This window comes from Triturus cristatus, chromosome 10 (assembly GCF_964204655.1).
Source record: "Triturus cristatus chromosome 10, aTriCri1.1, whole genome shotgun sequence".
NCBI lineage: Eukaryota > Metazoa > Chordata > Amphibia > Caudata > Salamandridae > Triturus > Triturus cristatus.
In genome coordinates, this window is record NC_140593.1 from 863,211,044 (window position 1) to 863,229,272 (window position 18,229).

At 46.4% G+C, this 18,229-nt stretch overlaps 1 protein-coding gene across 2 annotated transcripts in view; it reads right to left on the bottom strand.

The window, feature by feature from the left end:
- Positions 1-18,229, bottom strand: part of LOC146796120 (uncharacterized) — a 531,425-nt gene that overhangs the window by 437,440 nt on the left and 75,756 nt on the right. The window lies entirely within an intron of this gene.

Below are 18,229 nucleotides of genomic sequence, written 5' to 3' on the forward strand. Positions count from 1 at the left end.
AAGGGAACAGACCAGATCTGGGAGGCGGGACACGTGAAGGAATTGTATGAGGTAGGAATGTTGCAACACCAAATTCGCCCCGGGGTATCACCCTTCACCTCCACTTGGCAGGACTTGCCTTTGTTAACCCCAAACCCGGGCGCCTCACTGTATAGCCAAAGAATTGTCAGACATCAGACCCAGAGAGCTGGGGATCGTTCAAAAACAGAAGAATACCATCTGCATATAATTCTATGCAGTCTTAGGAGTCATTTCCGCCATCGCCAGCTCCAAATCAGGGCATCACAGCTTATAAGCTGCACCAGGGGTTCTAACATCAATGCAAATAACAGTGGGGACAGTGGACACCCCTGGTGTGTACCACGCTTGAGAGGAAACACAGTAGACAGAACCCCATTTACACAGACCTGAGCAGTCAGGGCATAATAGAGAAGACGGATCATTCAGCGGAACTCCTCCTCCAAACCGACCTGTTGGAGGACTCAATCCATAAAATCCCAGAACACTGTATCAAAAGCCTAGGTGGAGTCAACCAGCAAGAGGGCCAGGGTGCCATTGAGGTTCTGTGCGCGATACAGCACTGCATGGATCCTCCTAATACAATGGTGTGTGCTGCGGCCCGTCAGATATCCAGACTGATCTGAATGAATCAGATGTGGTAATACCCGACCCAACCGAATCACTAGCACTTTTGCAGAGATCTTAATGTCAGCATTAATCAGTGAAATTGGGCGAAAGGTTGAACACTAGTCCCTAGGGAGACCCTCTTTGGGCAGAACTATGATTGTTGCACAATTTAAATCGGGTGGAAAGGACCCCTGCTGCAGAGCAGCTACATAGAAGTTCAGAAGATGGGGGTATAGGATATCACAGAAGAGCTTGTAATATTCAATGGGATACCCATCAGGGCCAGCTGTCTTCCCGGCTTGCAATCCCAACACTGTAGAGTTCACCTCCTCCAGCATGAGGGCTTGGTCCAACTCTCAAGTCAAGGCACTGGTACGGTTGGCAGAGGCATCCTATCCAGGTGAAGATTTCTGACCTCTGCTGGCAGCGGGAGACGTCGCAAGTGTAACCCAAATAACAAAGAGCGATAACAGGAGACATCTGAAATGACCGGAACCACCCGGTCAGAGATACCACGGGTCACCAGCCAGTAGTACAACAATTTACCTGATTTATCGCTAAATACATAAACCCTCTGCGTAGAGGCCATTTAACATTGCTTGGCTTCCCCAAGGGAAACCGGTCGTAGTTCTGTGTGGGCTATGGTTAAGAGACGACGGGAGTCTTCAGTATCATGGTGACAGAGGGCAGCCTGCAGACATAGTATCTGAGCTTCCAGGTTAGTCTGCCATACCACATGGAGTGCCTCAGCCCGACAAACGTAACCTTTAAGAGGGCCTCCTAAGGAAGATTTACTAGCTGCACAGAGTGTCGCTGCAGAGGGAACCAAACCCACATTAAGCTTGAAGTATTGTTGTTCCTCCTCAACAAAGCAACACATTCAGAGCTTTGCAAGCACCATGCAGTGAACCTCCAAGCGGGGCACAGGATGGTGGGCTGGGTTCCCCAAGTCAACAAAAGCGGAGCATGATCTGAAATATCGTGCAGGAGAATGCGCACAGATTAAACTGAAAGGAGATCTGCCGCCGGTAACCACAGCAAGTCTATTCGGTATTTCACTGCATGCACCGCAGATTGGTGAGTATAATCCCGCTAGGTAGGATGCCAAGAGCGCCATGTATCGTAGAGGCCCAGTGAATCAGCCCATGAGGACAAACTATGTGGGAACGCCTGGCAGGGTATGGGACGGAGAAGGCAATGAGGGATTGCATTAAAATCTCCTCCAACCACTGTAAAGCCCTGGGGGAGAGTCAAGATAAAGGATTGTAGTGATTGCAAGGAGGGCTGCAGCAGGGGAGGAGGAATATAATAGGATACAAAGTTGTAATTTCTCGCTTCCAGATGGCCCTCATTACCCACATAGCATCCCTGAGCGTCTGTTTGCTGCGCAGTGACTGCATGGGGAAGAGATTTATGCAGCAGTCTGGCGACTCCTCTGGAGCCAAATGTAAAGCCAGAGGGCAAACCCTGCCATAGCCGAAATAGCCTAGAAAGAGACAGTTTGTAAGTAATAGGTGGGTCTCGTGCAAAAGGACGACCGTTGGCCTGTGTCACCTGATATACCATAACACTGCAGAACATTTATCTCAGCCCAACGGGCTGTTCACATTCCAGGAGAGCATTGCTATTCTAGGAGGGTTCATGACGCATCCAGGAGAACAAGATCAATCCCCGCCTAAAGTATGGTTGGACATGATAATCTGAGGGCTTGCAGTGCCAGGCCATACATAAATAACAATTGTGACCTGTGTGTACGCTGTAGCCAACCTAAAGGGCAGAAACACTGTTAAGACAGAACAATAAAAGGAATAAAACAGGCCTGAAAGCCCAACTGTGGTACCCACCCCCAACACCCCCACCCCACACTTCACACTAGAAAGCATCCATCACCCTAACTGAATGACCCAGAACAACTAACTGGGGAAGGGGGGATTCTGTGATCTGTACCCAACAGAAGTGACGTTACGAGTAGGGAGAGAGCTGCACACACTAGGGCCCCCGCAGGGAGGGGGGAAATCAGCCACCATCTCTGTCAGACCCTCCTGGCCCGCCTCCCACAACAAAACCAACAATTTATGTACAGAGTGACCTTCTGAGTCATGGGATTGCAGAAAGTTGAGAGGAGAAACCCAGGTCCACCTCCGCAGAGTGGAAAATCATGGGGGTGTTCAAAAGGTTCTCAACCTCCCTTAGCAGAGCTGGATTTGAAGCAATTTCTTCTTGTGCCAAGCCAGAGCCCTATTCATCGGCACCACACTCGACCCGGTGTTTCCAAGATCGGGGAAACACCACCTCTCCGCCGACGGCGGGGCAGTGATCTGGCATGCTCCACACTGTTCCCCAGCTGGTGCAGCCCAGGGGGGCAGTCCTTGCAGAAACCACTGTTCTGTTGCCCATTCCTAGGCTTGGGACGGCGTGTAAAAAAAGAGAGTGCAAGACTGGAAGAAGACTTTAAGATGGGAAGGGAACAGAAGCATGTAGCACAAGTCAAGTGGGCTGAATTTCTGCTTCACTTCAGCAAAGGAGCGCAGCCGCTGTTGCACCGCCTTTATATAATCTGGAAACAGGAGAACCTTTGAGTTGTCAAACCGAAGGGTAGGGCAAGTGTGGGCTAACTACAATATCACCTCTCGATCTTTGAAGTTGAGTAGCCTCAGAATCACAGGCCATGAGGGTTCCCCCGGCGGGAATTTTGATGGCAAGGAGCAGTATGGCCTTTCGATGACAAAGAAAGCAGACATTTTTTTGGGCACCCATGTTTTAAATCAGTCCTCCATCACCCCAGCAAGGCTCCGTTGCTCCACAGATTCAGGCAGGCTGACAAGTTTGAGATTGTTATGCTGTGATCTGTTTTCGACATCCTTAACTCTCTCTGTACGTGAGGACAACGAGGCAGACAGTTTGGACATCTGGCTCTTGGGCGATGTAATTTTGTCCTCAGCAGTGGAGACTCGTGTCTCAACCTCAGTAGTTCTGTCTACCAAATTACGGAGATCCTGATGCAGCAGGGAGAGATCCATCCAAAGGACATCCTCCTTGGATTCCACGGCATCCCTGAAGTCCTGTATGGCCTTGAGGACAACATCTAGGTCTGCAGCCCCTCACTGCGCCGAATCAAACACCTGATCCATCAAGCCCTCTCCAGTCTCACGGGGATCAGTCAGCTGGACCGTGTACTGATCCATTTTTGTCTGGGCCGGGGTCTGCGGCGAAATCTTCTCCCGCCCCATCCTCTAGGGCCAGGAATCTAATAGTCAATTAGGAGGGAAAATCAAGAGCACCTCCAGGTCAGGGCCAGGGGGTGAACAACCTTTACAACGCAACTTTTACACCGCACTACCATTACAACAAAACTATTACAACGCGAAATCTGTTACAACGCATGCCATTACAACGCATGCCTTTACAACGAAATGCACTAGATGGCGTGCTAACATTAGAAATAGTGTAGTTTTACTATCCAAACACCTTCCCTACTGCAACGTGGACTGGAGTTAGAATAGTAAATTATACATTTCTAATGTCAGCACTCCATCTAGTGTACGTCGTTGTAAAAGCATGCGTTGTAAAGGCTGGCGTTGTAACAGATCTTGCGGTGTAAAAAATGCGTTGTAACGGCATGCGGTGTAAAAGCATGCGTTGTAACGTCATACATCCGGGCCAGGGTGGCCCAGGCGGGAGACATAGACCATCAAGGCCACCTGACAGTAAATCCCCAGAGTACAGAATCTGGAGGCCAGGAAAGGTCCAAATGCAACCCGCAGGCAAGGATCTTAGGAAGCTTAGGAAGGGGGACCCTGGCCCTGGCTGCCACCTCTGCCCATCACACTCAGGGGTACCATTCTGCCCCATGGCACCAAAGAGGCAGCATCCTGGCTTCTGCCCACCTCCTGTGCCCAGGCTCCTCACCGGGCGTCACCAACTCAGTCCATGTGCAGGAGGCCAGTCGACACTCCAAACCATCCCAGTTACCAATAGGCTGACTAGGGGTGCCACTGCTGCAGGGCCCGGGAGCTACACCCAGGCCCCAATGTGTTCTCTACTGCTGTACAGAGTCCAGGCCTCTCATACCTCCACCAGCCCCTGGGAGTTCCAATGGCGTGCCCCGCAGGCCACCACTGCATTCACTGGCTGCTCTCACCTCCTCCTAATCCAGGCAAAGTCTGGCCACCACCACATGAAAAAGTATGTTCTCAGCCCCAAGGGTCCGGCCAGGTAGGCAGACACCAACGTTCTTGACCCTCCTCCATGTGCCGCACCGGCCCCATCGCAGCGGGTTCCTCGGGGGTACCCTTGAGATGCAATAGAAGAGAATCAGGCAGAGACGGGAGGGCCCTCTGCCTAGCCATACCACAGTGCGGCCCTCACCTCAGGTCCTGGGTGTCATCCACACACAGTTCAACTACCACCCCAGGCCCAGCCGCAGGAAGAGCACCACAGCTGGGTGCTGTCGGGGGTGTTCAGGGACCCTTCACTGTGGGCAGATGAAGGGGAGGGCCTGCCACCGCATACCAGGCCACCGGCACCCCGGTCACCTCCACTCCATGGCAGCAGCTAAGCCTGAGTGGCCAATCGCCTCCCAAGCCATCACTGGACTCTGCCAGGGCCCGTTCGGGCAGGATTCCGCCCCAGACCAGAATTACTCTCTCTGCTCCGATTCTACCTCATCGGGTCGCAGGCCGCCCTGTGCCACTTGGAAAGTGAGGCAGGCGATCCCACCTAACTCTGCAGATCCACAGCAGTGCACTGCCCCTGCAGCCACCTGGCAGTCCAGCGGTTCTCCACGTCGCAGTTAGCCTGTCAGGTGGCCCCTTGCAAGATCAGGAGTTGTTCGTTTGGTGCCACAGGGCCCCGCAAGTAGCCCCTGGTACTGTACTGCTCAGAAAAATTGGGCAACAAGAGCCACCCTAAGGCTCGACTGCCAACTGGGCCACTTAGGCCACGCCCCAGCACCAATCCTTTTGTGAATCAGTACTCTATGATACAAACAGACGATGATTACAGCTCAGACCTACCACAATGATGGGGCCTGAGAGGGGAGGAGGATTGCATACTTGACACAATCTTAGAGGTAGACCAGAGTGGTCCATTAGTGGTTAACCCATATCAATTGTGATCAATACTGGTGCTACCTGCTCTGCAATGAGAACAGCAGAGGTTCCCAAACTACCCCTCCCAGGACAAAGAATCCAAGCTATTGGAGTTGCAAATAAACAATTGACTAGCCCAGTTTCAGAAGTGGTGCCTGTCAAAATAGGGTCCTTTGAGAAGAAGCACACATTTTCTGTGATTCAAGTCCTGTATTTCTGTTTGGACGAGATCTCTTGTGGAAGCTGAATTGCCCCATTTACTGAACACCATATGGTATAGAATTCCAGACTCATGGTGAGGATATTGCCTTTAGACTTGTCAGTCAGAGATCAGTCCTTCCTCACTAACCGTAGACAAGCAGTGACCCTAGGAACTTTTCTGTCCGCTGAACAGCACATCACAACAGGAGTTCCACAGGGCTTGTCGCTAAGCCCGTTGTTATTCAACATTTACATGATCCCACTAATCTAGTTGATAACATCCATAGGGATCGAAGTCACTTCCTACGCTGATGATACCCAAATGATTCTTTCACTGGACAACAATTCCACAAAAGCAGAACTCAATTTTAAACATTGTCTATCTGAGGTCATCCAATGGATGGAGGACAATCACCTCAGATGCAATACTGACAAAACAGAGATTTTGCCAGTAGGAAAAGACGTCCCATTTTGGACACATGATTGGTGGCCAGAAGGTACGACACCCTCTCCTGACACAGTGGTGGTATCAAAAAATGTAGGAGTATACTTTGACACTACTCTACCCTTTCATCCACATGTAATGGCAGTAGTAGGGGCCTGCTTCAGCCTCATCAAATCTCTGAAAACATTCTTTGATTTAATACCACTCTCCGTGAGGAAATCAGTAGTGGTGGCCTTAATCCTCTCCCATTTGGATTATTGCAACAGCCTCTTGGCAGGAGCAAATAAATCAATCTTGAAAAGACTCCAAGTGGTCCAACACGCGGCAGCGCGTTTACTACTAAAGTTGCCTCGTAGGTCCTCGGCATCGGCAGCTTTGAAAGCCCTTCATTGGCTCCCACTCCACAAGAGAATACTCTACAAAATCCACTTAATCACCTTCAGAGCGTCACTCAAACTAGGACCTAAGTATCTCTTGGAAAGATTCACTCCCTACATCACATCAAGAACCCTCAGGTCCTCATCAGCCAACTTCCTTAAACCGCCTACCTTTTAAAACTGTGGCCGTAATGGGAACCAAGGCATGGAACAAATTGCCAACCCATCTGAAATTGGAAAAAATGAAACCCAATTTAGGAACCTGCTGAAAACATGGATATTCAGTTCCACAGACGAACTCTGCCTAGCCCTCATTTAGGCTACCTAGGAACCACCTCTCACCTCCATCAAGCGCCAGGATGCTCCTTCCAGAGTGGCAGTTAGCGCTTTATAAATAACTTCATTACATTACATCAGAGATTGGATTGTACCCCATGTTGATAAAAGATGATTTGCCCTCCACGTTGAGAGACACATTGTTACCTGAAGTCTGGGACTTTACAAGGAAAGACATAGGTCTCATCAAAGGTGTTGAACCAGTCCACATTACAGTGCAGCCGAATGCTGAGTACCCAAAAATGCCATATTATAATCTGCGCTCTGAATCCATTGCTGGGATTACTCCTGTGATTGACCCAATGATTGAGCAAGGAATCCTGAAAGAGATTTTGGAAAGTCCATGTAGCTCACCCATCATGGGTTTAAGGAACCCAATGGCAAATAGAGCATAGTGCAAGATTTGAGAAAGATCAACTCCATCATTGTTCCTTGTTGTCCTGTTGTACCAAATCCAGCTGTGATTTTATTTCAGATTTTATGTGAGGCTGAGTGGTTCTCGATTATTGATTTGTGTCAAGCTTTTTTCTCCATACTGCTGCATGAGGATAGCCAATTCCTCTTCGCTTTCCGGTTTGGCAGTCATGTTTTGACATGGTGGCGAGCGCCATAAGGGGATACAGAGAGCTCATCTATTTGTAATCAGATATTCAAAAAGAATCTGGAGTCTCTGGGGATGCCCTATCATGCAGTCCTAGTCCAGTACATTGATGACCTATTGGTGGTGTCAAATATGCAGGAGTCTTGAAAAAGAGACACAATTGTTCTATTGAACCACTTAGCTGAGAATGGACAGAAAGTGTCCCAAATCAAATTACAGTACTGTAAGAAAGAAGTTCTATATCTAGGACATCACATTGAGAAGGGATCTGAAGGTGTCACAAGAGAGAATCACAGCTATTCTGAAAATAAATCTGCCAACAACCAAGAAAGAATTAAGGATGTTCTTGGGAATGGTGGGCTAATGTCTACAGTGGATTCCCAACATTTCCCTATTGGCCAAGCCTTTACAGAGGCTCAAACACAAAGACATGTCAGATTCTGTACCAAGGGATGACAGCTTCATGTGTGCCATCTCAGAGCTGAGAGAATGTCTCTGCCCTGCCCCAGCAATGGGAATGCCTAATTAAAATAAATGTTTTGCTTTGTCTTGCAATATTGAATGAATGGAAAATGGTTTGTAAATTTTGGTGAAAGACTGGATGAGAGAAAGTAAAACTTAATCATGGTGGCTGTGGGTGAATTAGAATGAAAGGATGAATGAATATTTGGATTGTTTGGATGAATAAGCAAGGCAGATCTTCTCATGGAGAGGGGCATGCTGCTCACCTACTTCACTTACTTCGTTTATGTAGGGTTATCAAAGCTATGTTTCAAAGTGGGGGGTATTTTTATTTTTTTGTTCTACTCCCTTGACTTACTGTATTTGTTAAGTGAGCCAGATGTATCCCACCCATGATTCATCACCCCCACTCCTCACCCATAGCATTTTGCGACCTATGAGCGAAGTGCAGCATGATTCAATTTGTGACATGACTGCAGTGTTGGCTGTGCAATGTGAGTCTGCTTCAGTTAATGCGGCATTTACAAAGTTTTCAATGCATTGCAAAGTGCAAACGGAACACACAAAGCGTGTTTCCCTTCACCCACTCAGTCACCTCCTAGTACTTTACTCCATTATTTATTCCTAAATTCTTCTGTCCCAGCTTACCAAAAATTGGAAAATCTATTCTTGGCATGTGCCACATTTGATATTATAACCATGTGAAATGAAGTGATTCCAGAATATATTTCATGGCTTCACATACCAGATTAATGTTACACCTGTTCATATTTTTACCTTTCTACTTCCATCGACTAGTAGAGTGACTGAATAAGCCAAAGTTGATGAATTGATGATCAGTGGAGTGACCTCTCTATACTACATCAAAAGCTCTACCCTACCCACCTAATCCCACAGCCCTACCTTGCAATACAGCAAGGCAAGTTTCCTTTCCTTACTATGTTGGAAATAAATAATATGTGTTGGTGGGCGAGGCCAGTGAGAAAAGTGGGAATAAGTGCATGATTTGATGTCAAGTTTGGCGCATTGGATACACTGTGACAAACATGCTAAATACAATCTATGTGGCCCATTCCTTTCCCTCTAGTGCAGTCCATCATTTTCCCCAACGTCTACTTATGGCAGATAGGTTAATATCCGCATTCCCATTGTGAGGTGCGTGATATAGTATCTTATTTATTATGCATCTGCCGCTTTGGAGTCAGGGTAGAAATGCAAATGCATTTGGAGAAGAGCGGAGCCATTGGAATTAAACATAGATAATTGTCCCAGCTGCAGACTGTAGCAAAATACCAGACTTGTTAGTTAGCATTGAGCATGGCTCCATTATTTTAGCACAACTTGTACTCCATAGTGCATAATGCCGCACTCATTAATGACAGATAATTCATTTTTCCACTCAAAGTGTCTGTTTATAGTTACTTGAAAAGCACTTTTAAGGTGAAAAAATCAAATCACTGTTCTTTTAATCCAGTGTTATTCTGCCTCAGTGCTTTTAAGCCACACAGTCAGTACTTTGTATGCAAGGCATGTATGGGTAAAACAAAATTGGACTTGTGACTCTCCTAGTCATAATCACTTCAAATTCCAATGGCCCCAAGGGACCAGCAATGTACTGCTACTGTGCCACCCACTCATTTAAAAAGAATATTTGCACAGAACATTAATTACAATTTATCTTTTTGTTTTTCTCAATATAGCTTCTCCTGCTGGTCCACCTGTAGGACCCAGCAGGCAGGAGATAGCGGCCATCTGTGGCAGCAAAGGCTGGAGTGTGCCCAGCAGGAATACTGGCAGCTAGGGACCCTAGAAGTGGAATAGGAGGACATAAATGCCTCTCAGCCGGGCCCCAGTACAGCCGGTCCCCCTCAGCCTCCAGTGTTCGGCCATCCCATTGCTGGTGTAGCCACCAGCTGATATCAACTGCTTCCACCCCCTCGCACATTTACATCAGCAGGCCATTGCTGCGGACCATCTTGCAGCAGCTGGACTCCAGAGAGCTGGCACATCACGATGGAGCAGAGCCTGGACCACTCCGGACCCAAATACAGAATGCTCTCTTTTAGTCCTTTTTTAAATGTTGTGTTTTGAGGTTGAAGGGACTTGTTATGTGTGGGTGAAGAGGGTAGGAAGGGAGTTGAGACTGGGTTTCTTTGGACATTTCAGATTTTGGGACATTGGGGCTTGGGTCAGTTTGTTTGGGGAGAGGGGTGGGCATGTTGTGTGGGTGGGTTTCTTTGTTAAAAAATAAAGGGAAAACTATATTTTATCACTATTTATGCCTGAAGTCTTTTGTTTTACTTTTACTTTGCACTGCTGCCGTAAGTTTTTTTGCAGCCTGTTTATATGCTTGTTAGAGAGAGTGTACCACTTATTTATAGAGTTATACCTCTCCAACTGTCTTGACCATTAGAGGGATGCTGCTATGACCTATATTGTCTACAACAACCTAGATAAATGATTACTTGTAGTAACAGTTAGTTACTTACTTTCTTACTAACTTAACTAGTTTACTTCACTCCATAGTTGTCTTACATGAACATAGATGAAGCAATAAGAGGGAAGGTGTCAAGCGCCGGATTCTCAACGGAGGCAGAACGCTGCTAAATCCCAATACCCTCTCCCCAGAACACACAATTGCAGTTGCTCCAGGAATGAGGAAAGGGGTTAGGGGCAGAGAAGAGACACTCTGTCTGATCCCGACGTCTCTCTCACTTCTGCGGAGTCTTCTGTTTCAACTCTATTTGTTGGAAATGGAGAGTTCCTAACGCACAAAGGGAGACAAAACTTAGAACCAAAACTCTTTTAACCTGCACTTTTAATATACTCTCTCTATACCTTGTGCTCCCCCTACCAGATTCTGCTATAGTCTTTCTTCTCTTCTATTTCCTAAGGTAGTTTCAGCTTCTGTGGTTCTTTAGTTGAAGATACCTAATGCACAAAGGGAAACGCAACTTCAAGGTTAAACATTTCCCTTCCTCACCACCCTTCTACTAGTTAGCAATTTTATTAACAATTCCCACCTCTTGTTAATTGTAAATCTCCTTGTAGTCAATTGTATCCTAGAACGATGTGAATTGATAAGTCAACTGCTATACATTATGTACAGTCTCTGATTCTTTGTAGAGTTCCTCAAAGTACAAGTAATGCAGATTATGCAAAGTTCCAAACAGCTCAGCTCCTCAGGAAATACGCACAAAAAGGTTCGAGGGAGGAGAGAAAGGAAGGAGAAAATAAGGAAGGAATGCAAGGAGGCAGAGGGGGAGGGGCAATGGAGCGCTAGAGTGCCGGACTTATCTGCGCTGCAATCGAGCAAAGGCTCCTGACCGGCGTTGCTGAGCAATGGTTAATTTTGTCTTACTTGTGAGCCGATGAGATGATAATGAGCACCTGTTGTTTGTGCTGAAGCAAAGGCTGCTGCTCGTTTCCCTGTTGTCTCTACTCTGGTGGGACCGCAGTTCCAGGGTAATTTGTGACCAACGCTGCTGTTTTCCTCTATCTACCGATTACCCTATACCCTGGCGGGAACTTCATGTCCCAGGGTGCAACGCGAACACTCCCAGGTGTTGCTGACTAGGGGGAGGCACTGATCCAACTCCGTGCATAAAGCGCAGCCTCTCCCCTCGTAGTGCGGGTTCCTGTTGTTTGTGCTGAGGCAAAGGCTGCTGCTCGTTTCCCTGTTGTCTCGAAGTTCTACTCTGGTTGGACCGCAGTCCCAGGGTAATTTGTGACCAATGCTGCTGTTTTCCTCCATCTACCAACGACCCTACATCCTGGTGGGAACTTCATGTACCAGGGTGCAACGAGCCTCTCCCCCGCAGCACGGGACGTGTGCAGGACTTGCCGGGTGAAACCCGAGCCAAGGGTGGGCCCGCCTGAGCCCGTCAGAGTCAGGAAGAGGCAGGGCTGGGCCCCCCTCCAACGTGTGATCTGTAAGCTTGCATGAAACTCTCAAATCTATTTTTGTGTTCTTTTAAGGCTGTTGTTATTGTGTAGGGCTGGGTGATATGAACAAGCGCAAGGTGGGAGGGGGCCTGGGGGTCGTGGGCACACTCGACGCTTTCCTATCTCGGGCCGAATCAGCCCTAATACATGAGATACAACTAACAGAACGTAGGTTGTCGTTAGAACCATCAATTCCTGGTACCCTTGCCACTTTGGTATCTCCCTCGCATTCCCTGCAAAAACCTCCTCATGATATTACATTGCATCCCACCCAACTTCCTCCAGCACAGTCAGACCCTGAGTCACCCGTTAGTCTGGTTATTTCCACTGGTACTTCTTCGGTTACTACTTGGGGACAGATGTCTGGTCGGCCAACTGGTGGCGAACCACCACTAAAAAAAGGAAAGGTCGTGGGCCACAGATGCCTAACTCTCAGCCTCCTAGAGTAGCCAAACGAAAGATTGTAGTTAACGGAAATGATGGTAGTCAGCAAGCAGTGAGCATGCCAACACACACTCTTTCTATAGTTGATATTATTGATCCACGCTCCAAGTTTAATGTGGATGAGTTTTGTTCTCGGATATAACAGAACATTTCAGCTTTGATAGATCCTTTATTAAAGAAGCTGATCTCAATCGAAGACAGACTCAATAAAATAGAGCAAGTTATCTCCGGTAACACAGCAACTGAATCCAATGGGCAGAGGGGAGGCGGAACAGCTACACTACTTGCGAGGAGAAGTGAAAACCCACTGCTAGATGGACCCTTAGTTAGCGCAACCCGCCCTCCACCATTAATAGTGGTCGCCCCGAATGTATTTCAACAAGCAAAATCAGTCCCGGGGGCATGTCCCAACGATCAACATTGCAGCAAGGGACGAGTGGTGCTAGCACTCGGTCCACTCGCCCATGTGATGCTCGCACTTTGAATCCCCACATGTACTTACAGCTTCCCCCACAAGCCACACCGTACACAGTTGTTTTAGCTAATGTTCCAGTGCTCTCTCATAATGCTCGGGAGCACTGCTCAACGCTGAGAAACAAGGCCTTGCACCTGTTGAGTAATAAGACTGGTATAAAAGATCATCTATTCACTGAATTTAAATGGTCCGTAGAGTACCCTGGGTTGGGAAATCACCTAAGTCTCTTACTGGAGACTGTGTGGTTTTAAGCTTCAGGTCACCAGGTTTGGTCCAGCACATACTGGAAAGCGCAGGGAATCATTTTACTCAGGCGTACGATATTAATATCGTCCCTCTGTTTATTTTTCTATCAACCAATTTAAGGCCTTAGGACCAACGAGTGTAGGGGGGTTCCACAAGCAAATGGTCAAATTAACTATCCGGTTGCCATAAGTAACCGTTTTGAAACCCTCACCTCCTTGGAAGACATAGATTGACTTGGACTTTCGACAACCCCTCCGTTAAAAGCTAATTGGTGTATTAAGGGTCAGCTAGGGTCCCATCAAGGATTGGCTATTTTTGATCCAGCTGAAACTATTAAACCCAGGGTTGCTTCAAAGGAGAAAGCCATTACCATCTGTAGTCTAGGCACGAATGGGGGGTGCATGTCGAATAGAGGAGGAAAAGAGTAACAGGGCGGGGGAGAAAGATCTAATTAAAAACCCCCTTGAAATAACCACAATACCATCTAGTATCCTCCACATGATAGCTTTGGATATTGACCAAGTAGCTAACAACCCATTCAATAACAGCTTCATATCTAAAGGGCATTTAAATCCACACAGGTCCATAGTTTCTTGGAATATAGCGGGGCTATCCTCTAAAACTACCTCCCTAGTATGGTCTGCCTATGTTGATAACCACAATGTCTGGGTATCTCAAGAAACATGGTCTTTGGTTTTTATCCATCACCTAGGTTTTTTAAACTTTTCAAAAGTGGCGCTGGGGGGACTTAAAGGTAGACCTGTTGGTGGTCTCACTTGTTGGGTTAGACAGCAGGCAGGATACTCGGTAGAGGAGGTCCATGTCGAGTGTCCGGATATCATGGCCATACGGATCCAGATGGCGCAGGAACCTGACGTCCTAATTGTCAACGTTTACGCAAGAGGGTTGCCGGGTGGTAGGGGATCAAATGTAGTTACCTTACTGGATAGTTTTTTAGGAAGCCTACGGGGAAGCTGTAACTAGGCCTGGGCGGAAAATTCCGTTCCGCTGGCGGAATTTGCGGAATTTGGGTAATTTCGCGTTCCGAGGAGAAAGCGAAATTGCCCAAAATTCTGCTTTCCGCGACTTCGCGAAATTTTTTGCTTGTTCACGTTCACAAAATGCGTGTTCGCGAGATATTTCTCCCCGAGCATGCAAACAGCGATTGTGAACAGGAAAAAAGCATCGCGAACAAGTAATTCCGCGTGTTCGCGGAATTTCTGCATGTTCGCGGAGATTTTTTACCGTTTTGCGGAGATTTGCGTAACGCGATTACGCAAATTCCGCCCACTCCTAGCTGTAACCTGATAATAGCAGGCTATTTTAACTGCTCTTTTGAGCCATTGGATTATGACGATGGTAATTTAAGCGCAGAGGAGGACGCACAGTGGAATATCCCACAATTAGATTTATGTCCCATTAACAAATGGACAGAGGCCGCACCACATCTAAAAGGGCTGTCACTGGAAAGGGGACTGAGGGCAACCAATGGGAGGTCACTGTCGGATAGAAATAGAGCTCACACCTTTAACAATGGGCTGAGAAGCAGTCGCATTGATTATATATTTCTCAAAGTTGAATTTTGGGAAACCCTATTGGACATGACAGTGCAGGAGTGTGTCGAAAGCGACCACGACCCACTGATACTACAACTGCATGTACCAGGTTTTTCCAAAACTAATAGTAGGGCTGTTGATAACGCAACTGCAGAGGCTTTTCTCACAAATAATATGAGAAGACTTAAGTGGGCTAGGATTATCGACAAAGACGGTGATTTGGATATGATGAAAGTAATCGTTGCCCGTTCGATAACTGCTCTTATTAATTGTATTTCCCGGGAGGACATTAATTTTACTGTCCCCCAGGTTCATAATGAACTGTTTAAGTAACTAAAAAACTTTTTCATTAAAAATAATAAACGCAAGAAAAATCCCTGCGTAAGGGCAGCTTCCTGGTACAGCAAATCTTGTAGAGAGGCATATAAGTTATTATCTAGGGCTATTAGATCGAAACTAATGGGTGACATCAAAAGGGCAAGGGTCAGGTAGAAGATAATCCAACAACAAGCTAGGAAGGATTGGGATGAGTCTCGATGGCAGGACCTGCTCGAAGCCAGCAAAGGGCAAAATAAGGTTTAATTCTGGCAGCTTGGGAAATGGGGTAGTGGTGAACAAACTCGGATACCAACTAACTACGTTGCCCCTGAAAAGTGGGTTTCACATTATGAGGCTCAGTTCGCTCCAAATACCTGTAGCGACGATTTATTTCAATTGCCCACTACAACTACCACCCTATGTTTTTCAAGCCCAGAGGTTGAATCCGTATTACGATCAATCCCGAGAGGCAGGGCCCCAAGTCCCGATAGTATACCGGCGGACCTGTTCTTGTATGATAAGGAACATTGTGTAACATACATAAAAATACTGGCTAACGCAATAGCCAGCGGGGCTTCCATTCCCGATACATGGGCAGGAGCCGAAATTCTACCGATATATAAAAAGGGTGACTGCTCACTACCAGGCAACTGTAGGCCAATTAGCCTTATAGATTCTATCCAGAAGGTTGTTGCCAGGTTAGTTTTAGGTAGTGTACAGGCCTGGATAGATGAGGTAAAAATCCTGACACCACTGCAGGCGGGGTTTCGACCACACACTAGCACTATCGACCAGGTCTTTAGGTTTGCGCTCATTTATTGGCGGGTAGTCATTATTGGAGGGGGCTCAATCTCTGCGGCATTTATAGATCTTAAATCTGCTTTTGATTTAGTCCCCCGTACCAAAATGTGGAGAGTCTTTGCGGATATAGGGATGCCCCTAGAACTGCTGACCATTTTAGTAAAATTGCATGACTCTAACTATGCACAGGTCCGCTGGGGAACAGAGGGGAATGTTACGGACAGGTTTCCCGTTTCCAAGGGGGTACGGCAAGGGTGCGTACTAGCACCTACCCTGTTTTCTTTATTTATTAACAGGGTGGTTCAGTACTTTCACACCCACCCAACTGATGCTCCAACATTAGCTGGTATGAAGATACCCCTGCTTATGTTCGCGGATGATACTTTGATATTATCTAAGACCCAACAGGGCCTACAGGCTGCTCTGGCACGTTTTGAGGTGTTTTGCCGTGACCATGAGTTAAGACTAAATGTGGACAAAACAAAATTCATGGTGCTTCACAAACATAAAGCCATAAAAGGGAGAGTGCATATGGATACCGTCCCCCTGGAGAAGACTGATGTATTTACATACCTGGGGATAACACTAGGTAGGAAACTTAACTGGAAGCCCCAGATTGATATGCTGGCCCTTAAACATGCACAGTTAGCTGGTGTTTTGATAAAAGAACATAGGCGTTCACAGACCAAGCCCATTGTCCCTGCCCTTAAAATTTATAATTCCAAAATCAGTACCTCAATACTATATGGTGCTGAACTTTGGGGTTTTGAGGATCTAACACCCTTGGCATTAGCACAAAAATAAATTTGTAAGAGGTCTGCTAGGCCTCCCACAGTCAACCCCACTTTTACCCTTATACCTGGACTTGGGCTGTCAAAGCATAGTGGATTTAGCACGCTTTAGGCCAATAGCATTCTGGAGAAGGCTCTGGACTACACCGAGCTATCATTGTATGCCAAAGCTCTTCTTGAAGTAAGAGCTCTGGGTTACTTAAGTAAGATTTCTTGGCTAAGTAATATAAAATCTACCCTGACTAACATGGGGATGAGCCATTTGTGGGAGGAACCAGCTGACAAAACTTTTCCTCCCAAAAAAGATTTTAAGGCAACATATTGGAACCTGGTGATAACAAAGCGTCTTACATCCCTTTCGGGGCCTACAATGGCAAGAGACTTCTTGGAGTTCAAACATGAGACTAAGCTAGAAACCTACTGGGACCTCATCACAAGACCGAATGATAGGAAGTTGTACCATCAGTTTAGGGTAGGTTCACTTCCCATAAAAGCAATTACCAGTAGATGGCGCGGCCATGCGGATGATAAATGTTTCTCATGTTTATCCCAAACGGAGTCATTGGCACATATTTTGTTTGTATGCCCAGCTTATAAATCACCTAGAAATAAATGGCTCAAACCCATCTGTTCGAATCTGGGCACAAGATCAGCCATGGAGGCACTTAGGATTTTAAAGACAAATACCCAGGAACGCATTGTGATAGCCGTAGAAAAATTCTTAAGCTGGATGTGGGTCATTCAAGCCAAGAAGTTGAGGACCCATTAATCTTTCCAGGCACCCTGTATGTGGTTTTTGTCACTACAGTTTAGTACTGTAGATTTAGTATGTGTTTACGCCTTGGCAACTTTTAACTGGGAAGGGACCCTATTGCCGTTTCTCTTTGAGAATATGGGATTCATATAATTGTTAATTGTAAACAGGATAGGAAGTTCATGTTTGTTATAACGTCCCCGTTTTTTAATGAATTGTATATATTCATATCATATTTTTACAATGTTTTATTACCTTATGTTTTAATATTGTGATTCTTGTGTAACATTGTTTTTTAAATTTTATGCTTATATCTCTGTGGTTTTCAAAAGGAAAAATCAAGTCTTTATGGCTGTGGTAGTATCAAAATATCTTTGAAACAAGTTTCTCCAAGTCATTTTAAGCTGTAGATACTTTTGTCTTTTATGATTTTTATAATTGAAATAAAGACTTTCTAGACTTGACTCGAGCACCTAAATGCGCTCTTGAGGTGAAACACAAAACTCGCCAGTTCTCTCCATACTGTGCTTGGAAGATTTCAGAATCTCTGTGAAGCTCAAGGATGAAGCAGGATTCACAGACTACCCTAAGGGCTTCTCATAAGAGAGCTCACTCAGTAGTCTTGATAGTCTTCACTTGGTTTCTTCTCCGCACGAGAAAATATGCCTCAGGAAAATTCGGGAACTGGAGAGAGATACCTGTACACAAGAATCTCTACAATGGATTTCCAACGAACTTGGAAACTTTAACAGATACGCTC